Source organism: Geotrypetes seraphini, chromosome 4 (genome assembly GCF_902459505.1).
Source record: "Geotrypetes seraphini chromosome 4, aGeoSer1.1, whole genome shotgun sequence".
Taxonomy (NCBI): domain Eukaryota; kingdom Metazoa; phylum Chordata; class Amphibia; order Gymnophiona; family Dermophiidae; genus Geotrypetes; species Geotrypetes seraphini.
The window spans coordinates 197520186-197543761 of NC_047087.1; the positions used below are offsets into that span (position 1 = coordinate 197520186).

At 42.2% G+C, this 23576-nt stretch overlaps 1 protein-coding gene across 1 annotated transcript in view; it reads right to left on the minus strand.

Moving 5' to 3' along the window:
- Window positions 1-23576, minus strand: part of CDH23 (cadherin related 23) — a 1673137-nt gene that overhangs the window by 766473 nt on the left and 883088 nt on the right. The gene's annotated exons all lie outside the window — the stretch shown is intronic.

The following is a 23576-nucleotide window of genomic DNA, read 5'->3' on the forward strand; positions in this document are numbered from 1 at the left end:
GCATGATGGAAGAGAGAGGGGAGATGTCAGTGCAGAACCATGGAAAAGAGAGAAGTATCAGTGGCTGGAGGCAAACAGTTAATTACAGAAATGGAGAAACCACTAAACAAGGAAAGAGAGACAGCTAAGGGTGTTTACCTTGGAGAGGAATAGTCCAGGAAATGATTTGATTACCATTTATAAATACTTGAAAGGTCAATATGTGGATTAGTTAGACAAAAGACAACATGTGTACACTGAGTAATACAGAAAAGACAAGAGGGACTAATTGGAACTGCAAAGCAGTAATACTAACTAGAGTCCATCCAATATAACTTTGGTTTTGCTCAATTCTGTTTCTTCCTTTGAAGATCTGATTATTAGGCCTTTGCTCTTTTTCTTGTCTTTCTATATTTTATCACTTTATTTTCACACCTTCTAGCAAATGTTGACATATGTGAAAAGCATTCAGGATCTGGCATTTGCCTTACCAAAATGTGTCTTAATTGGATCCTCCATGTTCCCTAAAAGGACATAAAGCGATGGCAAAAGTTCCGCCTGTGCAGCAGTACCAGAACCTTCAGCACTCTGACCTTCCACTAACCTCTGCAACAGGGGAAGTGTTTCCTGCCTGGCTGACAGGGAAGGAAGAGGCAGTCCTCAGAAGGAAATCAGAGTTAACATGAATACCCAGCCCAGGAGAAAAGGTCATGGTCATTTTCTGTGGTTCAAATCTCCAACCGAAGCACCATCTTTTGCAAGAGAACTAGGGTTTGGCAGTGACTCTGATCATCCCCCTAACATCAATGCGAGGGGGCGAAAATATATTTTAAACTCCAAACTGTAGCACTGTGTAAAAGCTATACACTAGTTAGTGGCCACACTGAAGATTCATATTAAGCAAGTTACAAGGGAAGGCAAGCCTTGTGGCCCCTGGCTGCAAAGCATCTGTCCAGCTACTGGACTGAGCTGGAAAACAGGGTGGAAATAGGAGGAAATAGGGTAATATCAGTGTAATGCCTGCCTGGAGCTGATGAGGGTCAGCACAGCAGCCTGCACATTTATTGAACTTTATGACAGTAAAAGTGACTAAAGCAAGATGCTTTCATAAGAATGGAGCCAAACACGAGCCTTAACTATTTTTTAACTACTCAAATGTTTTTCTAAAAAGCAATTCACTAACACAGCTGTTTTACCAGTCCCCACTCTGTCATTCCCCTTGAAATAATGTTCACCCCTCATGCCTGTCACATGGTAAAATCTAACCAGAAGCCAAAAGAAATCCCATTTGCTTTTCACTGCAACGATTCCAGTTGGTTCCCCTCCTCTCCCAGGTGCAGGTCTGCTAGACCTCAGTTTTACTTTAGCATAATCATTAAGGGCTTGAAGTTCTAACAGCAGATTTTGGGCTGGATTTGGTTCAAGAGTGCCAGTTTGAAAAGGATTGTTTGGAAACGTGGGCCAAATTACATTCTACCTCATTAGACAGAGAAATTCCAAAGCCATCGTCAATACTGTCCACCTTCCTTTTGTCAGTTCCACTCCTTCCTTCACTTCTTACTCTCCACGGAGGTAGGATAAAGATCACCTTGGTGAACAAGGCGCTTGCATCTGCCCGAGGGCATCCAGATGGTCTGCTAGTCAGATACTTCAGGCTACAGACAGACACATAAAGCTTTGCAAAAGAAATCTCGAGCACATTTTCAAACCTCATCTAAGTACATTTCATCACCTGGATTCTCTCATTGTCCATGCAAACAGCAGTTAGGAAGAACTGTTGCAAACAAATTATTTTGAGAACTAAAGGAAACCTTTTTCATCTTATTAAAGTTTTGATTTTTTTCTCTCTTGGAAAGATGTAGTAGATTAGTTGAAAAGAACATAAGAATAGCCTTACTGTAGCCCGTGCTCACAGTGGCAAATCCAGGTCACTAACCCAAAGATTAGCAACATCCCATGCTACTGATCCAGGGCAAGCAGTGGCTTCCCCCATGTCTGTCTCAATAAGACTATGGACTTTTCCTCCAGGAAACTATCCAAACCTTTCTTAAAACTAGCCACATTATCTGCTCTTACCACAACCTATGGCAACGTGTTCCAGATTTTAACTATTCTCAGAGTGAAAACATTTTTCCTCCTATTGATTTTAAAAGTATTTCCCTGTAATTTCATCAAGTGTCCCCTAGTTTTGGTGATTTTTGATGGAGTAAAAAAATTGATTGATTCAAACCAGTTCTAAACCACTCATGATTTTGCAGACTTCAATTATATCTCCCCTCAGCCGTCTCTTTTCCAAGCTGAAGAGCCCTAACTTTTTTTGAGTCTTTCCTCATACAAGAGGAATTTCATCCCCTTTATCATCTTGGCCACTCTTCTTTGAACCTTCTCTAGTTCTGCTATATCTTTCTTGAGATAAGGCGACAAGAATTGAACGCAATATTCCAGGTGAGGTCACACCATAGAGTGATACAGAGGTAATATAACATTTTTAGTCTTGTTAATCATCCCTTTTTTAATAATTCCTAGCATCTTGTTTGCTTTTTTGGACGCCGCTACACATTGGGTGGAAGGTTTCATCGTATTGTCCACAATGGCACCTAGATCTTCTTTTTCTTGGGCGCTAACCCCAAGGTGAACCTACCAAAAATCACAAAAAGGCAGACTGTTTATTTTTATTTAAATTTGATATACCACTTTTACTAACAAGCAGGCCAAAGCGGTGTTTAAAATACAATAATAAAAACAATATAGAAAAGGAATGCCATGACTCAAATAGAAAAGAATCAGCACATATCAAAGAGAATACATTCATACTAAGTTAAAACAAATATATACAGTAAAATCAAGTTAGTCCACTTAGACATCCTGGAAGGCTAGCATTCCTAGTCCCATAGGCCTTCTGAAAAAATGGGCTTTCTAAAGAATTTTGAATTTTTTGAAAGATGTTTCCTTACGGAGTGATATTGGAAGATGCTGCATCTCAAGTAGATTGAAGGTACTTGAGGCCTGGATTGGCCACTGTTGGAAACAAGATACTGGGCTAGATGTGTCAATTCTTATGATTATAAGCACCACACTCCCTCTCTTCTATTCAATGGATTCCCTGAACCTATCAGGGGTCTTCAACTTGCGGACCTGGCAGTCCTTTGTTCGCCCCCCCCCCCCCCCTTGACTCAGCCCTCCAAACCTTCCTCACATGCTGCTGTACTTCTGGCGATGACTTGCCACCTTTCCCATTGTCCAGAGTCTCTCCTGTAGCATCCTGCCAAGAAACAGGAAGTTCTGTCTGAGGATTTGAGATGCTTTGAAGAGAGGCTGCGGTCAGGGGGAGAGGTGACATGCCATCAGTGGTGACGTAGCATCATGTAAGGAATGTTTGGATGGTTAAAGTGTGTGGAGAACCGGAGGAGAAGCAGCAGTGAGTGCAGTGGAGGGTGGGAAATGTTAGTCTGTGGCAGCAGTGTAGATGGATTTGAAGAATTAGGGAGGGAAGAGGATTTAGTATCACTGCAAGTGGGATGCACCGGGGAGGGGCCTAGGGCCTGATTGGCCCAGGCACCTAAGGCCCCACCCATAGGAGGGGCCTTAGGCACCAGGTGGAATTGGGTGGGGCCTTGGGCACATAGGCCAACCTAAGATTCAGTTGGGCTCTCTCCTGCTGTTCATCAATGTGGGGGGGTTCTTTCCAGCAGGAGGGCTTGGGCTCCCTCCTGCTGGTGATCGCGGTGGGGTTTTTTTTTTCTGTCAGCAGGAGGACTTGGGCTCCCTCCTGCCAATGATCGCGGTGGGGAGGGGGTTTCTGTCAGCAGGAGGGCTTGGGCTCCCTCCTACTGATGATTGCGGTGGGGTTTTTTTTTCCTGTCGGCAGGAAGGCTTGGGCTCCCTCCTGCTAATGATCACGTGGGTGTCGGGGGAGGGGTGTTTCTTCGGTAGGAGAGATTAGGCATCTCTCTTGCCGTGATCGTTGCGGATGGGGGGGGACACGACGGTTCTAGGATTCTGTAACCGGTATTGTTTTTGACAGATGCTGGTTATAGACTCCTGCTAAGGACTGGCCCCTCCTTCGCCTAAAAAGTCTTGCTTTGGGCGTTTGGGACTTAGGCAATTTTGGGGGAAATGTGTTTTAAAGATACACATAGTAGTGGTTTTGGTGATTAAACTGCTGAATGTAGAGGTAGGCCATTTAATATTTTTTTTAAGTCATTTTTAACTTTTTTTTTTTTTAGAATGGACATTTCCCTGCTGCCTACTTTCTGTGTCTAGGGACTTAGACCAAAAGGGGACTTAGACGTGTCTTTTGTTTATGCTCTTCCACGTCTGAATTCAAGAAAGCATGGGACAGGCCTGTGGATTCTTTAAGGGAGAGGAGGAGATAGTGGATGCTGTGGAGGGGCAGACTGGATGGGCCATTTGGCCTTTACCTGCTGTCATTTTTCTATGTTTTTATGCTGTCAGGTTCCAAAGATGTTGATCAAAAATTGCCAAAAGAGGGTGTGCATGGAAGGCTTAGGCTAGGGTTACCAGACATCCAGATTTACCTGGACATGTTCTCTTTTTAGAGGACTGTCCTGGTGTCCGAACAGCTTAGTATCTTTGGAGGAGTTTGTCTGGGTATGACTCAACTGTCTCCCACCTACCTCCTCTGCTGAAATTTTCAATCTTTGGGCAGGCTGACAGTGTCAGCAAGATAAGCCTGCTGCCGTTGGCCTACTCTGGAAGCCTTCATTCTGCAGCTGTCACGCCTATGCGGGAACAGGAAGTCACTGCAGAATGAAGGTTTCCGAGCAGGCTGACGGCAGCAGGCTCACCTCATTGATGCTGCCGGCCTGTCTGAAGACTGAGAATTTTAGCAGAGGAGGTAGATGGGGGATAGGGGAGAGCCATGCCTGAAGAGAAAGCAAGCCTCGTATCCTGCTGAGGAAGGGGGGTTGGAGGGGGACAGAGACACACCCACAGGGGGGGGGGGTTTGGAGGTAGGGAGGAAGAGAGAGAAGCACCCGTGGGGGAGGGGGATTGGCGAGAGAGACAGAGAGCACTAAAAGTGTACAGAAGGTAGAGACTAAGGAAATGAAGGGTGGGGAGTAGGATGGGGCAGAAGCGAGACTGGTGGGAGGCAGGGTGGGGCAGGGAAAGAGCAGGAGCAATAGTGATGGGAGATAGGGCAGGGGCGGGACCATGTGTCCTCTTTTGACTTCCCCCCCCCAAAAAAAAAAATGTATCTGTGTTTGTAGGGTGATACCCCCTACCCCCCACAATTACAGTATTTGGGGAGGAATTGCCCCCCCTACGCCCTAAAATTATACCCTCCCCCTGTTCTTGATCCGGCACTTTTGCAGTGGCTGATGGGGAGCCCGGACCCTGGAAGGGGGGGGGGGGAGAAACCGAGCCTAGGACTTGGGGGCATAAGCAGCCTCCAGAGCTGTTTTATCTGCTGCATCGGCCACCCTCTGCAGTTGCCATGAAGCTCAGCCTCCCTATAATGGGCCGATTCATCGTGGCTGTTTCATCACAGCCATGATGAAACATCCCGCAATGAAACAGTTGCAATAAATTGTCCCACTCTGGGCATGGGCAGAGAGTGAGGCTGGAAGGCATTTGACAGTTAACACACTGCACTTACCATGCAATAACTGCCTAATGCAAAGTTTAACACAGGACCACTTACCACTTCATAAATAGGAGGTTGTAAGAGCTTCTGTATTTACCGGAAGTGGGACTAAGCTTTAGTCCAAATATTAACATACAAGTGGGAACATCCCTTCTTAATGCAGCATTGGATTTGGGCTTTTAGCCCAAAATGTGACACAGTTTAGTAGAAGGGCCCCTAAACCCATTATAGTTATTTTGGAGTGGATGATCCTAGAATTCAGCTGTTCGCATACCCTTCGCCAAAGCTTTGTCAACTCAAAAGATTCCTTGATAAAACCCTCGCCTTCCAAGCAGCCAAGATGAACCCATGGCTAGCCCAAATGATACTCGAGGCCCCCACCTACCTCGACTTCAGAAAATCACTCAAAACCCACCTTTTCAGCAAACAAAACCCTTAACTGACCCTTCAGATAATCTCAAGGCCCCCTACCCGACTCTTCTCCTTCACGATAGCTCCTATCTCCCCCTGCTTCTCCTTCCCACTTCCTTCAAGTCTGACCAAATCTGTTGTAAATCCGATTAATTTGTTGTAATTCTGCCCTCTTCATCTACGAAGTTGGCTAAACTTGTTGTAAATTTCCCTTTTCATCTGCCAAGTTTTGGCTACAGTTGTTGTAAATCCTATAAATTTGTTGTAAATCTACAAGTCTATGCGGATCCTAATCTAATTTAATGTAAACCGCCTAGAACTCGCTGGGTATGGCGGTATATAAGAATAAAATTATTATTATTATTATTATTAGAATGGATGTTTGTATCCATGTCTGTGACATTAAAAGACTATTTTAAAGTTGTCTCTAACTATCAGAACCAGTTAATGAGGGTAGCTTTGATTAAACACTAGAATAGTGCATCCAGAGCCATATTTTATCTACCACTGCATTCCAAATTTATTACTTGGGGATTAAATTATGGCAGGAAAGAGCTAATCTACCTTTAGACATCCATGCATCTGGAGTATGAATACCAAATTGGAGACAGTCTACTGGTTTCCATAATGGCTGATGTATTCTCAGCAGTATCTAAACTAAACATATTCCAACCTGTGCCTTTTAATGGTGTTTTCAGAACAAGTCCAAACTTTACTTTCATCTTTATAAAACACGTCCACAAAGGCACTTCAGTCCTTACAGAGAACCTAAATAAATGAATCCTACTTAGATATTAGAATTGAATGACTTTTATTCACACTGGCACTAAGTAAGTAAAAGATGGGAGTTTAAACACATTTCTATGTAATTTTAATAGCACATGCCTCAGCTCTGCAAATTGGATTTCTTTGGTTAATGGCAAAGCCCTCGTGTCCTCATCCTCGTGTCAGGGTATTATGATGTATTGCCTGTTTTACAGTGCTGCAGACCGCTGGCATTACCAGCAAACTAATTCCTGCAGTGTATGCTTTGTAATTGCATTTGTAAGTGCTTATTTCAATGATGGACAATGCTTGAGGGGAGTGTAATTTTCTCTTGTTCACACAAACACACTGGGGGGGGGGAAAAAAAACCCAACAACGGAAAAAAAAGTTGGTGTATTCTGTAGAAAACAGGAGGCACAGCTTTTTAAAATTCTCCCTATGTAAACTTAAGACATTTGCGACTCTAGAAAGATAAAAATGTAAGTTCTGAACACAAACTCTTCATTCTTTTATTTAACAATGGAATACGAAAACAAGAGAATTGACCCAATGATCTCCACAGACAAATCTAAGAAGAAACAAAAACCAATGTGGAGAAATTATGTTCCTGAGATGGACTTTATTAATATTAAAATAATATTAAAACTTGGCAACCACATAAAATCTCTAGGACGCAGTCCGCTGAAAAGCTTTGGACCCTGAACCAAACATGGTCTGTGTTTCGACAGAATGTCTTCTTCAGGGCTCCCTATGAAGTCCTATGGTAAAGATACGTGGATAAAAATACCAGTTGAAAATAAACTGATCCTGCACACAGCCTTCCTGTGCTGTGCTGCGCATGCTCAAGGCCTGAGAGTTCACGTGAACAGGACATGCTGGTGCCGGTGCCAGTGCGGAGGCTACACTAAAGTAAGAAGAGGGTTCAGGTGGATTGGGGGGACCTCAGGTCGCAGCGGGGGGGAGGGGGGTGCCGGATCATGGGGGGGAGGGTGCCGGTTCACGGGGGGGGGGCCTTCGGGGGGAGTAATGCCAGTTCTCGTTGGGGGCGGGGAGCAGCGCTGCTGGCCTCGGGGGGGAACATATCAAAGCAAGTTTCCATTATTTCCTATGAGGAAACTCGCTTTGATAAACGAGCATTTTGGATTATGAGTATGCTCCTGGAACGGATTATGCTCGTAATCCAAGGTACCACTGTATGTGAAACTAGCTAAAAGATGCTTCTAAGTTCCTACAGCTTTTTATCTTCAGTCTATTGATCTCTAGAACTTATACTTTGTCTGTCTTGACTAGATTGTAAGCTCTTTTGAGCAGGGACTGTCTGTTCTATATTTTGATGTAAAGTGCTATGTATAGTATGTCCAATAGCGCTATAAAATGATTAGTAATAGTAAAACAGTAGACTCTCAGTTAACCATCACCCATGGGGATTGATAGATGCCGGATAAATGTAGTTTCTGGTTGCTTGAGAGTTACTAATAAAAATAGGCCTAACTAATACTATAACACCATACAATGCCATACCATAAACTGTCAATAATTCAAAATCTCTACGCTCTGCTTGTTAAGGTACTGTTGGGACTTCTCAACTCACACAGCATGCAGTTAAAATGACAACTAAATCATAAATACAAAACGTGGAGAAAACCAGACCTCAGTATGTTCGGCTCCCAGACATCTATGTATCTAATGGAGCCCGTATCATCATGGGTCTGTAAAAAGACTCCACTTCAACATAAATAGTGAGCATGCACTCAAAACGTAATCACTTATCCACTGTGTATTCTTCCATGTAAAGTCCACAACAATAAAACTTGTTAAATGTGATGGCTACTAGAGGAATAAGTTCAATTCCCAGCTGTAGTACATAACATCTTATGGGAACAAGTTCCAAAAAAATGTTATTAAAAGTCACTTATCTCAATGTGCTTAAAAAACATTGAGCTGTTCTTAACTGGAACATGTCCCTTCATTAATTCCCGACATAGGCCCTCCTGTTTTGCTCCTTCATAGGGCTACGTCAGGGGAAAACCATATCGTGTTGCATTTTACTGTGCACCGCTTTTGTCTCAATTACTTTCAAAAATGGCTTCCCACTTGATAAGGCGGACTAATTTTATCCTGCCCCTTTGCAGACAGGGCGGAAGCCAACAAGCTGCTTCCCAGTTTCAGAGGCACCTGTCTATCTTTTGGGCTCAAAAATGCCCACTCTGTACTAAACTCATTAAATGTTGAGCCCTCAGAAGGCACTGTAATGGATCCATGGGTCATGATGCCAGCAACCTCAAGGATGGTCTAAATCAATTCAAGAACAGAGCCTTGCACCCACACATAGGTATCTATCTGTCTTTTCTTCTTCCCCTTTGTTACCAGCACCAATGGGGAAAAAATGGCTTAAAACAGACATCAACTATGGAACTGACTCACAGCACTTCTGCCTCAAACACATCTTGACTTCCAAAGGTTTGGTACACTTTTTGTCTCCTCAGAGGCCTGTCTGATATGGATAGCCCTACAGCACCAGCCTTCTGAGTTATTGAAACATAAGAAAAGTATATCATTTATAAAGGTGAGAGTGGGGCACAGTGGTTAAAGCTACAGCCTCAGCATCCTAAGATTTTGGGTTCAAACCCACACTGCTGCTTGTGACCCTGAGCAAGTCACCTAATCCCTCCTTTGCCCCAGGTATATTAAATAGATTGTGAGCCCATCATGACAGACAGGGAAAAATGTTTTGAGTACCTGAATAAATTCATGTAAACCCTTCTGAGTTCCCTAGGAGAACAGTATAGAAAATTGAACAAATAAATAAAGACACATAGGTGCCTATCTGTTTTGGTTTTTTTCTAATATAAGCAAAGATTCTGCAGAAGCTTCACCTAAGCTAAAGGACAAGTGTAACTGCACTTACAATATGTACATAAATCATGACTTTGCCCATATACTGCCCAAAATCTACCCTGAACATGCTTATTCTACAAGTATTGACCATTATATATCAAGCATACTGTTAGACATGACTAAATGTTATAAGATCCCATTTATGCATGTAAAACAGAATTTTATGTATGAATATGATTAATAAAAATTCTCTCTAAAAGGGTAGAAAATGGTATTGGACTACTGCCACTGGAGACAAAATTATGTCCATATTATGTAATATCTTCCACAATGAAATCAAACTAATTGTGTACTGCATGTTATTTTGAATCTGCTGTTTGAGCTTCCAAGCTCTCCTCTGTTTCCATTCCCTTCCCTCCTGCTGAGCCACTGCCAGCACCATAAACAGCAGCAGCTTCCATAGTGCACCAATCCAAGAGAGGATTAACCCTTTGGTAAGTAGTAGGCAAACAAGCTCACCCTTACATCCCCCTAACTATATAAAAAATGCATTATTAAATTCACAGAAATAGAGCCCCTTGGTTTTCCTTGCAATGGAAAACTGACAGGTAAGGCCCCCCCCCCCCCCATACACACACAATCATTCTGCCAGTGGCTTTCATACAACTGCAAAAATCTGCCTTGGCAACCATTCAGAGGAGTCTGCTTAATTATTTGGGTCCTAAGCATATGCCTGGTTTACCTAAACATTAAACCAGCCCTACTCATGGTTTACCTATACATTAAATCTGCTCTGCTGTTGTAACGATTGACTTAGGCAAAAAAAAGTATGACAAGTTGCACAGTATAATAAAGCAAATTGTCAAAGGATACCCCACATATTATTCCTCCCAAGTGGACTTAAAACACTATTAGGCAACTCAAACGCATCTATAAAGAAGAACAAGGCAAAGTCCCAAAGGCTTGCCCCAGTCTTCTCAGTGTAATACCTATAATATAAAAGGAGTGTAAGTGTGTGTGAAGCACTCACCTGGAGTATTGCATTTAATTCTGGTTTCCTTATCTCAAGAAAGATATAGCGGCACTAGAAAAGGTTCAAAGAAGAATGACCAAGATGATAAAGGGGGTGGAGCTCATCTCATATAATGAAGGACTAAAAAGAATGGGGCTCTTCAGCTTGGAAAAGAGGGGAGATAAGACTGAAGTCTACAAAATCCTGAGTGGCGTAGAAAGGGTACAAGTGGGTCGATTTTTCACTTTGTCAAAAATTACACAGACATTGGATGAAGTTTCAGGGAAATACTTTGAAAACCAATAGGAGGAAATATTTTTTCACTCAGAGAATAGTTAAGTTCTAAAATGCATTGCCAGAGGTTGTGGTAAGAGTGGATAGCGTAGCTGGTTTTAAGAAAGGTTTGGACAACTTCCTGGAGAAAAAGTCCATAGTCTATTACTGAGGAAGACATGGGGGAAGCCACTGTTTGCCCTGGATCGGTAGCATGGAATGTTGTACTCTTTCGGTTTTGGCCAGGTACTAGGGACCTGGATTAGCCACCTTGAGAAGGGGCTACTGGGCTTGATGGACCATTGGCTATTCTTATGTTCTTAAGCATATCCATGGTGGGCAACTTTTTAAAACTGCATATACATGTATGTGTAAAGTAGGTCGGTACATTTCCATCAGTTTTCATAGGATAAATTTTCTCTTTGAAAACAGAGCTGGAAAAAGTGTCTGTACACATTTCCAAGCACCATTTGTGTGGGTACTTTTTCTATGTAAACTTACGTGCATATTTTTGCAAATAAAAAAGAATGCCCATAAGTACCTTTTCCACCACAATCCCCGATATTTAGGTACAGTTATAGGCAAGAGGCACCCTAGATGCCCAGATTCTGTTACAGAATACTAGTGTAACTCGGTATCAGTATGTCTAAAATTTAGGTGCTCACAGTTACAGCAGCCATACACCTATTATAACTGTGGGTGCCTAAATATAGCAAGGGTGCACTTAACTTACTTATTCTGTAAATTGGGCCTGTATACACCTAAGAGCCAGTTTTCTCTATTGTAAGCATCTTGTTATAGAATTATCCTTATATTGGCTAATTTGATCTGTCGGCTATATTTGATGTCGTTCATCATGACATCCTGATTTGTATGTTATCAGATATTGGTTTAAACCAAGTTGTACTGAATTGGTTTAGTAAATTCCTCTCATTGCGATCTTATGAGGTATATTTGGAGGGTGAGACTTCCTCCTCTTGGAAATCCAGCTATGGGGTGCCACAGGGCTCTCCACTGTCGCCAATCTTGTTTAATATATATATGACTTCTCAGAAAACTTTTTTGCCTTTCATCAGCAAAGACTATGGGCTCCTTTTACGAAGGTGCTCTGGGCCTTAACGTGTGCAATAGCACGTGTTAAATTCCCGAGCGCACTAGCCACTACCGCCTCCTTTTCAGCAAGCGGTAGATTTTCGGCTACCGCATGCTAAAGCGCGCGGTCATTTTGTACGTGCGCTAAAAACCCTAGCGCACCTTCGTAAAAGGAGCCCTATATTTACTTATGTAGACGATATTTTCATTTTATTAGAAGTTGATCCTGATCTTAACAACCTGGTCCCTAGAATAGACTGCTGCATTTCTAAACTTCAACTGTGGGCTTTGTCTATTCAAATGAAACTGAACGCTGCCAAAACCAAATAGGGCCAAGATTAGAAAACCTCCCTTCCTCTGTCACACTGAAAACAGGTATCTAGAATCCTGGGTGTCATCTTGGACTCATCACTTACATTTCATGAACAGATAAATTCATTGACAAAAAAGTGTTTTTTTTAAAATCTGCGCATGTTGAGGAAGGTCAGATCACTATTTCATCAAGAACATTTCTCAGTGTTGGTACAATCCACTGTGCTTTCTCTGCTAGATTATTGTAACTCAGTTTATCTGGGCATTAAGCACTGCAGTCTAAAACGACTTCAGTTAATACAGAATACTGCAGCTAAGCTCATTTTTGGGAAATGAAAGTATGATCATGTTCCCCTTTGTTGATAAAGCTTCACTGGATCCCAGTTCGTTTTAGGATCCAGTTGAAATGCACATGCATAATCTTCAAGCTTCTGCTAGAGAGGGTGCAGAGATGAGCAACGAAGCTAGTGAAAGGTATGGAGAACCTGGACTACGAAGAACGACTTAGGAGACTGGGGTTGTTCTCCCTTGAGAATAGGAGACTGCGAGGGTATCTGATTGAGACTTTCAAAATACTGAAAGAATGGAGCAGGGAAAGCAATTATTTACAATGTCCAATGTGACACGGACAAGAGGATATATAGACTGAAGCTGAGGGGGGACAGGTCTAGGACGAATATCAGGAAGTTCTGTTTCACGCAGTGAGTGGTGGACACCTGGAATGCTCTACCAGAGGAAGTAATTGCAGAATCCACCGTTCTAGGATTTAAGGGTAAACTCGATGCACATCTCCTAAAGAGTGGCATAGAGTGATACGGGTAAGGGTAAATTAGGTGCACATCTCCCTTGAGAAGCATACAGTGATATGGGGACTAAAACTATGCCAGGGTACACCTGGCGGGGCCCTCCGCGTATGCAGATCACCGGACTTGATGGACCCAGGGTCTGATCCGGAGATGGCAATTCTTATGTTCTTATGAATATTTGATCCTTTTGTCCCCTTATGTTGGAATACCCTTAGACTTTGCCATTTGAGAAACACACAAAGATATAAGTTAGCCTTCCCTTTCTTTAAGGGAATTAAATCTGCTGGGAAGCTCAGTCGATCTTTTGTTTTCAAGTTTGTAGAGATCTGGAATGAACTTCCTGACTCCATTAGACTTTTAAGCCAGCTGCAATTATGCTTTTCTTATGTAGTTTAGTTTTTAATTAGTTCTCCCTTCTCCTATGTTTTCTGCTATGTACTTTAGTCTTTATTATATGTGAACCGAGTTGAGCGCCACTGGGAGATGACCCGGTATATAAACCAAAGATTAGATTAGATTATTCCTGTAATTATTTCTTTATATGTGGTGGGCAATTTTCAGAGGTCAGGTTTGGAACTTGCCAGTAATCTCTGCCTACATCAGATAGTTGAAGCTTGTACTGGTGTAGCAAGACTCCTGTTATGTGACCTGGCTCTTTGAAACACAGGTCACACCCCGGTGCCTCGGTGTTGGTTTTTTAGTGTTTGGTTTCTGGATATTTCCCCTGGGCCAAGGGAGGCCCTATGTCTGGACTGACCTGTGGATCCCAGCCCTAGTGGGCCAAATCATTACTGGTACTAGGGTCCTACAGGGCCCCTGTTAGGGGTGATGACTAGGACCCTTAGTTGCCACTAGCCTGCCCCAGAAGCTGGCTCTTTGCAGCAACTTCCTGTTCTCGCGTAAGCGGGACCTGCAGAGAGGCAAGCCGGCAGCAGTAGACTTACCTCATTGATGCTGCTGGCTGCGCAAAGATTAATTTACAGCAACCAGACTTCAAGGAGGAGGTAGGTGGGAGAGTCAGAAAAGCCAGCTAAACTCAGACAGACTTCCCCATTTTTAAAAAACTGTCCGGGCACCCAGATGGTCCCAGATGTCTGGTAACTCTAAGTTAGACCCTAAAGGCAATGCTGGTCTAAGTCTCAAAAATATCAAATAAGGACAATTTAATTATGAATTAATTAGTGTGACTGTTGGGCAGACTGTTTAGGTCTTTATCTGCTGTCATTTACTTTGTTAGTCTGTGGAAAGCTCACCGTTGGAGTGCACAGGGCTCAGATACCATATTTGGTGACCCCTTTCTACACAACAAGCTGGAGGAGGGGATGGGAATTTTTACTGTGGTGGTTTGAGATACAAAAACCCCAACTTGCTAGAACCCCTTGAGGGTGGGGGGAGGTCCAAAAGTCTTATTCCAACACCTCTTTAAAAAAGGGGGCTGGGAGTTTCAAGGTTGAAGAGGTCATCAATAGTATTTCTTACCTATGGAGCAGGGAGACCTTTCTGGGGAGGAGAGTTCCCACATTTTCTGAACCTTTTCACTGTGAGGAGCTGGCTTTCTCTCTTTGAGTGATTGAAGCTGTGTTTGTTATGCTGTAAATGGGTGATGATGCCTTGAGAGGGGCTACAGGAGCTGCTCTGAGGTGGTTTTATTCTTCATAAAGCCCTTGAAAGAGCAGGAAGGATGGAAATTCCCAACTACTGGCCAGAAAGATGGCAGAGATCTAGAGGGTGGAGACTCTATAACATGGCAGCACTTACCAAGAAAACCATCATTACAATGAAGGTAAACCTGGCCTAAAAAAAGGAGAACAGATTCTTCCAAAGAAGGCCTCTTCATTATTGTTCCTAAGGGTACACCAGGATCTCATCTGACATACTGGAATCCAGAAAAGTCTTTGTGGTTGATGCATGGAAGATTTTGCTCTGGTTCAACCATGGGGCTCTTCCACTTGTAGTTGCACGGAGATGCTCATGGCTCTGCTTTGTGTCAGTCTTCTGGCTCCCAAGGACGGCTTTGGGGCAAGGTCTCAGGTTTTGGGGTTTTTTTTTTTATGATTACAGTTGCCCTCCAAGAGAGTGTCAGTGAGTCAGTCTTTTGATGTGAGACCACATCAACTCTTCTACACAGGCTACCTCTTATCCTTGTTTCTCCAGAAGATTAAACAAAACCTGTCTTCTCGGGGTGCCTGAAATTTCAAGGAGTTCCTCTTCTACTAGAGGCAGAAAGGCCCCATGGGAAGCAGTTGAATTGTTTGTTGCTTTTTTCCAGGTCTCACTGCATCTGGGTAGGTAGAACCGACATTTCAGCCATCATGCTGTGGCTTTCTTCAGACACAGAAAATAGCAACAATCATGACACTAACTGCGGAAGTATAAGAGAACAGTTGACTTTCCTCTGTTTAGTGGGTAGGGAGTAGCTCCTAACTGCATTGTCCAAAGTGGCTTCATAGCACATTAGACCTTGATGCCTGAGGAAGTTAATTAAGGTTAGGGTCTATGAGAAAATCATAAGAACATAAGAATAACCTTATTGGATCAGACCAATGGTCCGTCTAGCCCAGGATTCCATCTTCACAGAGTTCAATCCAAGTCACAAGTATCTGGCAAAAACCCAAATAGTAGCAGCATTCCATGCCACCGATCCAGGGCAAGCAGTGGCTTCTCCCATGTCTGTCTCAACAGCAGTTTATGAACTTTTCCTCACCTTTTTTTTTAAACCAGCTACATTAACTGCTCCTACAACATCCTCTGGCAATGCATTCCAGAGCTTAACTATTCTCTGAGTGAAAAAATATTTCCTCCTATTGATCAACAAATCAAAATCTCCTATTAATTCCCTCCATTAAAGAGTTCTATTATACACGGAAAATAAATTTTGCTGTATCTGCCCCAACATTGTGGAATTCTCTACCACTACCACTTCGAGACGAACAACATCTAGATAAATTTAAGATAGGCCTGAAGACTTTTTTATTTCGCGATGCATTCTCTTCTGTTTAGATTCTACTCTTCTCGCTAATTTCATTCACATTACTTTATACCTTTTTTTTTTTTTTTTTTTTTTTTAAATTTTGTATCTCTCTTAAAGAACCTTCCCCACCCAACATGTTTTATTCCTACTTCCCCTCACTCCCTTTTCTCTCTACAATGTAACTCTACCCTCCCATTCCCTTTTATCCTCACTGTCAAGTTTGTCATGTTAATGTCTTTAATGTTCACTATATGCACTTCTAAATATTTACTATTTCAATTTATTTTTCTTTACTTTTTTTTAAATTTAATGTAAACCGGCCAGATATTTGTTTGATGGTCGGTATATTAAAATCTAATAAACTTGAAACTTGATTGGTTTTAAAAGTATTACTCTAACTTCAAGTGTTCCCTAGTCTTTGTAAATCTTAATGCAGTAAAAAAAAAAGATCCACTTGTACCCGTTATACACCACTCAGGATTTTGTAGACTGATCATATCTCTCCTCAGCCTTCTCTCTTCCAAGCTGAGGGGGAGATATGATCAAAGTCTACAAAATCCTGAGTGGTATATAACAGTTACAAGTGGATTAATTTTTTACTGCATCAAGATTTACAAAGTTACAGAGTAATACTTTTTAAATCCAATAGGAGGAAATATTTTTTCATGAGAATGACATTGGTAATATAGGTGTCAGTGCTGAGTGATTATTTTGTGCATTGTGTAGAGAAGGAAAAGATCTTCTAGTACCAATAAATTGTGGTGGAAAGATACAGAAATAATTTCCAATAAGCTGGATGCAACAGGCCTGATTAAAAGCAATGTCTAAGAATAACTTGATAGGATTTAATATGTATAGGCAGCCTATGACCTCCAGAAGGAAGCTCTCTTTGACACAAAGCAAGTACTATGACAAGCATTAACAGTTATTTTGAAAGACAGATAACTTATTCCACATACCCTGGCTTAGGAATGAAGTTAATTACTGTCATACTATATACAAAACTAACCCATTTTAGAGATATTACCCCCCAAGAGGGCATCTTCTCACAACAGGAATCTGCTAAATGTATCTATAGTACAGACTAAGATGGTTTTTAAATGATTTGCACTAAAACAAGTGCCAAAATATTTCCTCAGAAATTCACACACGACCAATTTTTGTCTGTTTTTTAATTCACACATATGCACAACATATTCATAAATATTAATCACTGACTTTCAAAAAAATAATATACCACATTTTCCTGGTTCATTAATTTAGAACTCTAACTGTGCTAACTGTGCATAAGCACACAGTCACATAGACCTGAATGGTCTCCATCAGTTTTGGAGGCCATATCTTGTTAAAGATATAAAAAGACTTGAAGCAGTCCAAATGAAGGTGACAAAATTGAATATGGGGCTATCTTCCTGCCTGTAATAGACTGCCAAACATTAGGCAATTCAGTGCCAAACACTTTTCATGCTTTTAAAGCCCTGGCCTACATTAATGATGTCTAAGTTTGATGTGACTCTAGTTAAGGCCTTTCTAATGATAAGTATTCTTCTGAGTGAAATCAATAAGTAATCACCTCCAAAACCAATATCACTCAATTATTATACTAGTATTCTTTCACCGCTTGCTTCTTTGTTCATATCATATCATCCACAAATACCCCATCGTTCTAGTAATTCATCTAGTAATTCACCTCAGCGGCTACACCTGAATTTCATATTTCATGTAAAACCCAGGTTATACCTCATTGGTCACTTTTTAATCTTGTTTTGCATTCAAATTCATGAAATATGAAATTCAGGTGTAGCCGCTGAGGTCACATCAAGATGAATTACTAGAACGATGGAGTATTTTTGGATGAAATGATATGATATGAACAAAGAAGCAAGTGTGAAAGAATACTATAATTGAGTGATATTGGTTTTGGAGGTAATAAGTTTGATGTAAGCCACAATTCTGGTAACAGCGTCTTTGTGTCACTGACATGGGGCCAGCACCGTTTTTGTAGGCACCATTTCCAGAATAAAATATAAGTAGAACTTCTGCAAATAAATTTTTTAAAAAAAATCTACAGTCAACATTGCTACCAACTATATCAATATTTTTGAATATCGATCTGTTAAGTTTTCCTTTGGCGTCTGAAAAGTGTTTCGGTAAAAAAAAAAAAAATGATCTATGTGTTCCAGTAGCTATTTCCTCGACCTGTCTGTCCAAATGTTACACAGAAGAACAGTCCAAGTTGTAGGTGATACTATTTCAATGATAAATTTGTGACTAGTTTTCAAAAGCTGTGCTCTCTCATTACGTCAATGCAAAAATTCAAGAGGAGCCAACATAGCAATAACACTGACTTATCCAAATGTTAATATGCACACTCTACGGAAAACCAAACCGGACTGGTAAGCTACGCCAATGATAATGATAGATAACACTGTTTATTTGAAATATACAGACTGACATTCCAGGAAATCAACACGTACAGTATCTGTTGCACCGTAATCAGATGTTTTGCTCTTTTTCTCTTCCCCTGCTCATAGTCTCTTGCCAACAACCCCTCATGACTCACAAGCAAAGCCTCCCCCTCCTCCACTTCCCCTCACCTGCCTGGCATAAGATTTCTGCTTCTAAAATTTGCACAAATTACAGCTATGAGGCAATGAGAAAGATGTGAGAGCTGCGGAGCAATTACAGTCTTGTGCACAAATCCAGTAACAAGGGCATGTTGTAGAGTTTGTTCCGGAAACAATAGCAATGTTTGATATGTCAGAAAGGTTGATGGAGCAGAAATTTACATGTGAGAATTCATTTTTAAAGAGCTCCGTGGAGTCCTAGCGAGGCAGCAACGGTGGTAATAGTTCCAACATTTATCATCCACTGAAGCTCAACTGAATAGCAGAAAGTGTTATTATCTTTTCTCCTAGTAGCTGGGGGGTGGTGGAGGGGGGAGAGGGGAGGGAAGGCTGATGGGATGCTGGAAGACTGTAAACACATCAGGACCACCTGGCACAAAACCAGCAGCGGAGGACCACAAGGAATACAGGCTGGCCAGCTTAACGCAATCAGTGCTGAAAGAGCTAGTGAGCAGAATGATGTATTTATTAGTTCTGGAAAGGTTTCGGACATTCACTAATGAAAATCCAAGGTTAAGGGGCAATCTTCTAACCATGTTTACAGAGATTGTAAGTTTTCAGTTTGCATTTTCTGTAATCATTAGAATCCAGATCAAAATAACCAGACTTCTCTTTATTCAAAGGAATTGGATGAACTGATTAAAAAAAAAAGTTATTAGTTAATTCTATAAAAGTTGCCAAACATTACGTGTCAAGATACGGCATGTTATTTGCTAATATTATAACAGCATCTGAGCACCCAGATTCCATTATAGAATTTAGTATAAATTTGCATTTAAGTGCCAATATTTAGACACATCCAGCTATGCCATGTCAATGGCAGGTGTAAACGCAGCACTTTTAGGCCCTGATTCTGCAAAGTGCCGTCACAATTTTAGGCAGCTGTAGGCGTCCTACAGCTATCTAATCAGCCAATTGGGATGCACTTTTTTTAAAAAAATGCTCCCCAGGCAGGCCGCCTATATTGAAGGTGCCTCTGGGAGCCTAGGGAGGGCCGCAAGCCGCCTAAGCTAGGCGGCCCTACGCGTCCCCCTAGTAGAGGAAGAGACGCTTAAAATGTAGGCCAGCAAAATGCTGGCCTACATTGTAAGTAGATGCGGCCGCTATACTTATCGCGGCAAGGGATCTCCCTGCCGCAATAAGTATAGCGGCCGCGGCCGCCTGTCCAATCACCGGCAGGAGGGTGCCAAACCCCTCCTGCCAGAACACCCCCCAAACTCTCGATCGCCGACAGGAGGGTGCTGAACCCCTCCTGCCGGAAAGCCGCCCCTGCTCTCTGAAACTGTAGATCGCCGGCAGGAGGGTGTCGAACCCCTCCTGCCGCCCCCCCCAAACTCCCAATTGCCGGCAGGAGGGTGCTGAACCCCTCCTGCCAGAAAGCCGCCCCAGCTCTCTGAAACTGTAGATCGCCAGCAGGAGGGTGTCGAACCCCTCCTGCCGGACCCCCCCAAACTCCCAATCGCCGGCAGGAGGGTGTCCAATCCCTCCTGCCGGAAAGCCATCCCCACTCCCCGAAACTGTAGATCGCCGGCAGGAGGGTGCCGAACCCCTCCTGCCGGAACCCCCCCAAACTCCCAATCGTTTGCAGGAGGGTGACCAATCCCTCCTGCCGGAAAGCCGGACCCCTTCCGGACCCCCAATGCTAACGACCTCCCCCCCGATGACTCCCCTAACCTCCCCCCCAACTAACCTCCCCCCCAACTAACCTTTAAATATTGGTCAGTTGGACAGGTCTTGCTGCCGTCCAGCCGACAGGCAGGCCTCGTTGAAATGAGACGGGCCCGCCCCTTCCCGGCTCATCCCCGCTAAGGCCTTATTGGCTCAGGCTCTAGAAGCCTGGACCAATCAGGCCTTAGGCATAGCGGGTCCGCCCATCCCCATTAATCCTAACGCCTGATTTGCCCAGGTGCCTATGAGATGGGGATGGGCCGGGAAGGGGCGGACCCGTCTTATTTCAACAAGGCGGGCCTGTCGACTGGATGGCAGCAAGACCCGTCCAGCCGGCCAACATTTAAAGGTTAGTTGGGGGGAGGTTAGGGGAGTCATTGGGGGGGAGGTTGTTAGCATTGGGGGTCCGGAGAGGGTCCGGCTTTCCGGCAGTGATAAATGTTCCAACGTTCTTTGAGCATCGGAGATTTTACCGCTGCAGCTGGCAATAAAAGACGCTAATGCACCTTCTTAAAAGGGGCAGTTTGTGAAATGCCAATTTGCAGAAACGAAATTCTGTTTCAGATCATTGATGGAACCATATCCATGTAATTCTCTTCTTGGTTGGGATGAGAACATTTCAGCTGACAAGTAGACCACATCTAAACCAGCTTTCAGCAAAAGCCCAAGTAGGCACATTTTAAAATGCAGAATGCTGCATGTAAAAGAAGGCAGAATTGTAGTTAGCTGTGCAAATATAAAGTGGCTCAGCAAACCTAGATTGTGGTGACCATGGGCTCCAAGAACCAAATATTAATTGTTAGACTGACAGCTGATTCACAGACTTTTAGAAACTGTGGTTGCCTCAGCAGTTAAAAAATATAAAAATGAAAAGACTAATAGCAAATAACCCATTACTGCAAAGGATTTTACAGCAGAGTGTTAACACGATCCAACATTCCAGAGTACAATGAAAAAGAGTGAAAAGGAAAGAATGGACAAACAGAGAGACAAAAATCAATTTGTTACGCTGTCACTCATGAGAAAAGTCAGATTTTCCCCCAACCACACACAGAGCAGAATCTTGACACAGAAAGATTTGAGATAACAGGAATTTTCTATCAACAAGCAGAACTGAGTTGGGCACACAAGTGGATGACATCATATGGGTGAGCAAAAATGCTTTCTTCATTCTGTTTCCTGCACTCTATTAAAAAAAAAAAGGAGGAATAAAGGAGAAGCTAATTGCTTTGGCCAGGAGAGCGGTAACAGGAAATGCAATTTTAGCATGACAGAAACATGACAAAACATGGTGAGCCGTTGACCTGTAACGATTTTTGTTATCTCATCATTGCCAATGGTTAGCATCCTTCTGGGAAGACCTCAGAGGGGGAGGGGAAAATGGGAAGGGCAGCATAAAGGAAGGTGCATGAAGCTACTAGCTATCCTATAGAGTCAGCACATCTCTCTTGGAAGCAGCATTCAAGGTTCCTTGGAAAGGTTTTTTTTCAGGGGGGCAACGTCATTTTCTTTCTTTTTTCATACTTTTTTTTTACAATATAATACAAGAAACAAGTTTGTCACAGTAATAAAGCACAACAAAATAAAGAAAGGAAAAATATTATACCATATTCTCCATTTACCAATCAACTATTATTAGGAAGAGGAAGGTACAATTCTAGGAAAAATTAAACTCAATCATAATAGGACTGGCACTGTGAAAGGTCCTGTTCGAAATCTACCCCCGCCCCTCCTCTTTTACAAAAGTACGTAAGAGATTTTTAGCGCCAGCCGGCACACTGAATGCTCTGCATTGCTCCGACAGTCATAGAGTTCCTATGAGTGTCGGAACAGCGCAGAGTATTCAGCATACCGGCTGGCGCTAAAATCCTCTTCTGTGGTTTTGTAAAAGGGGGGGGGGGTTAATATACAGAGTAGAAGTAGATAGAAGACCACTAAGGAGCGCTGACAGGTCCATGGGTTTAGAATACAAAAATGCATCATTCGGGGATCAAAACAAATATACCTAACAGAATTCAACTTAATTGCACGTTTGCAACACGTCACTTTCTGACTCATTTACAATTCAGCTTTCACAATTTTTGCAACTATTGCTTGTCCAGAAGAGGGCGCTATTTGGTAACAATTTGCCCCAAATCTTCAGAGTGTGATGGTATATCAAAGCAGAATGTTTTTAATGAATGAAAGAAACCTTCAAAAAACAAAATATTATATAATGACCGTAGCACAGTTGCTGTAGGACGTCAAAGAATGACAATTGTATTGTTCCACACTGCAGACATCAAAGGAACATTGGTCACAGCAGTCTTTAAAAAGTCATCATCAAACACCTATGAATATGAAAGTCACGGATGTTTCATAGTATGTTCATATGCTTTGCAAAGATTCCTTTCTATGCATGTGGCCCATTCTCCTAAATCAGGGATCTCCAAAGTACGGTCTGATATGATTTTATCTGACTTGCGGAAGAATTGTGCGGAAATGCGCCAACTGGACTAATTTTCCAATGAGAATCCGCAAAAACAAACAAACAAACAACAAACAACATGGGGTGTTGATAGATTTCAAATGCATTAATTAAAATTATGTTCAAAATATATTGATATTCCATATTATGTTAATATTATTCACAACTTTATTTAATACTGAATCGTAATTGTATACTTCGCGGTATTTCTTCATACTTGTTCGGCCTCGATCGGCAGTGTCAACTTGCGGGGTTGTAGGTAGCTCTGGCGCTGTGACTCATCTTTAAATTGAATTTGGAAGTTCGTTACTAGTCATTACGGTTAATTGTCCATAAGAATATTTGCAGTGGTGCAGTGTAATACTCAGGGCTCCTTTTACTAAGCTGCGATAGCATTTCTAACGCGCGCAGAATAATAGCGTGTGCTAACCCTGCGCTACACAGCTAGAACTAACGCCAGCTCAATGGTAGCGTTAGCATCTAGTGCACGAGGCAATGTAGTGCGCGCTAAAATTGCTATCGCAGCTTAGTAAAAGGAGCCCTCAATTTGTAATTTCATAAATTTATATTTAAAGGTGAGTATTCACTTATTCACATATTTGCTTGTACGGAGTTCTCGTGATTTTGATAATTTAATAATTATTTATAAATTTATTCTTTTTTACAGTTTTAACATGGATGGGAAAAAGAAAAGACAGTTCCATCATTCACATTAATGGTTTTATTATAATTTGTGAAGAAAATATG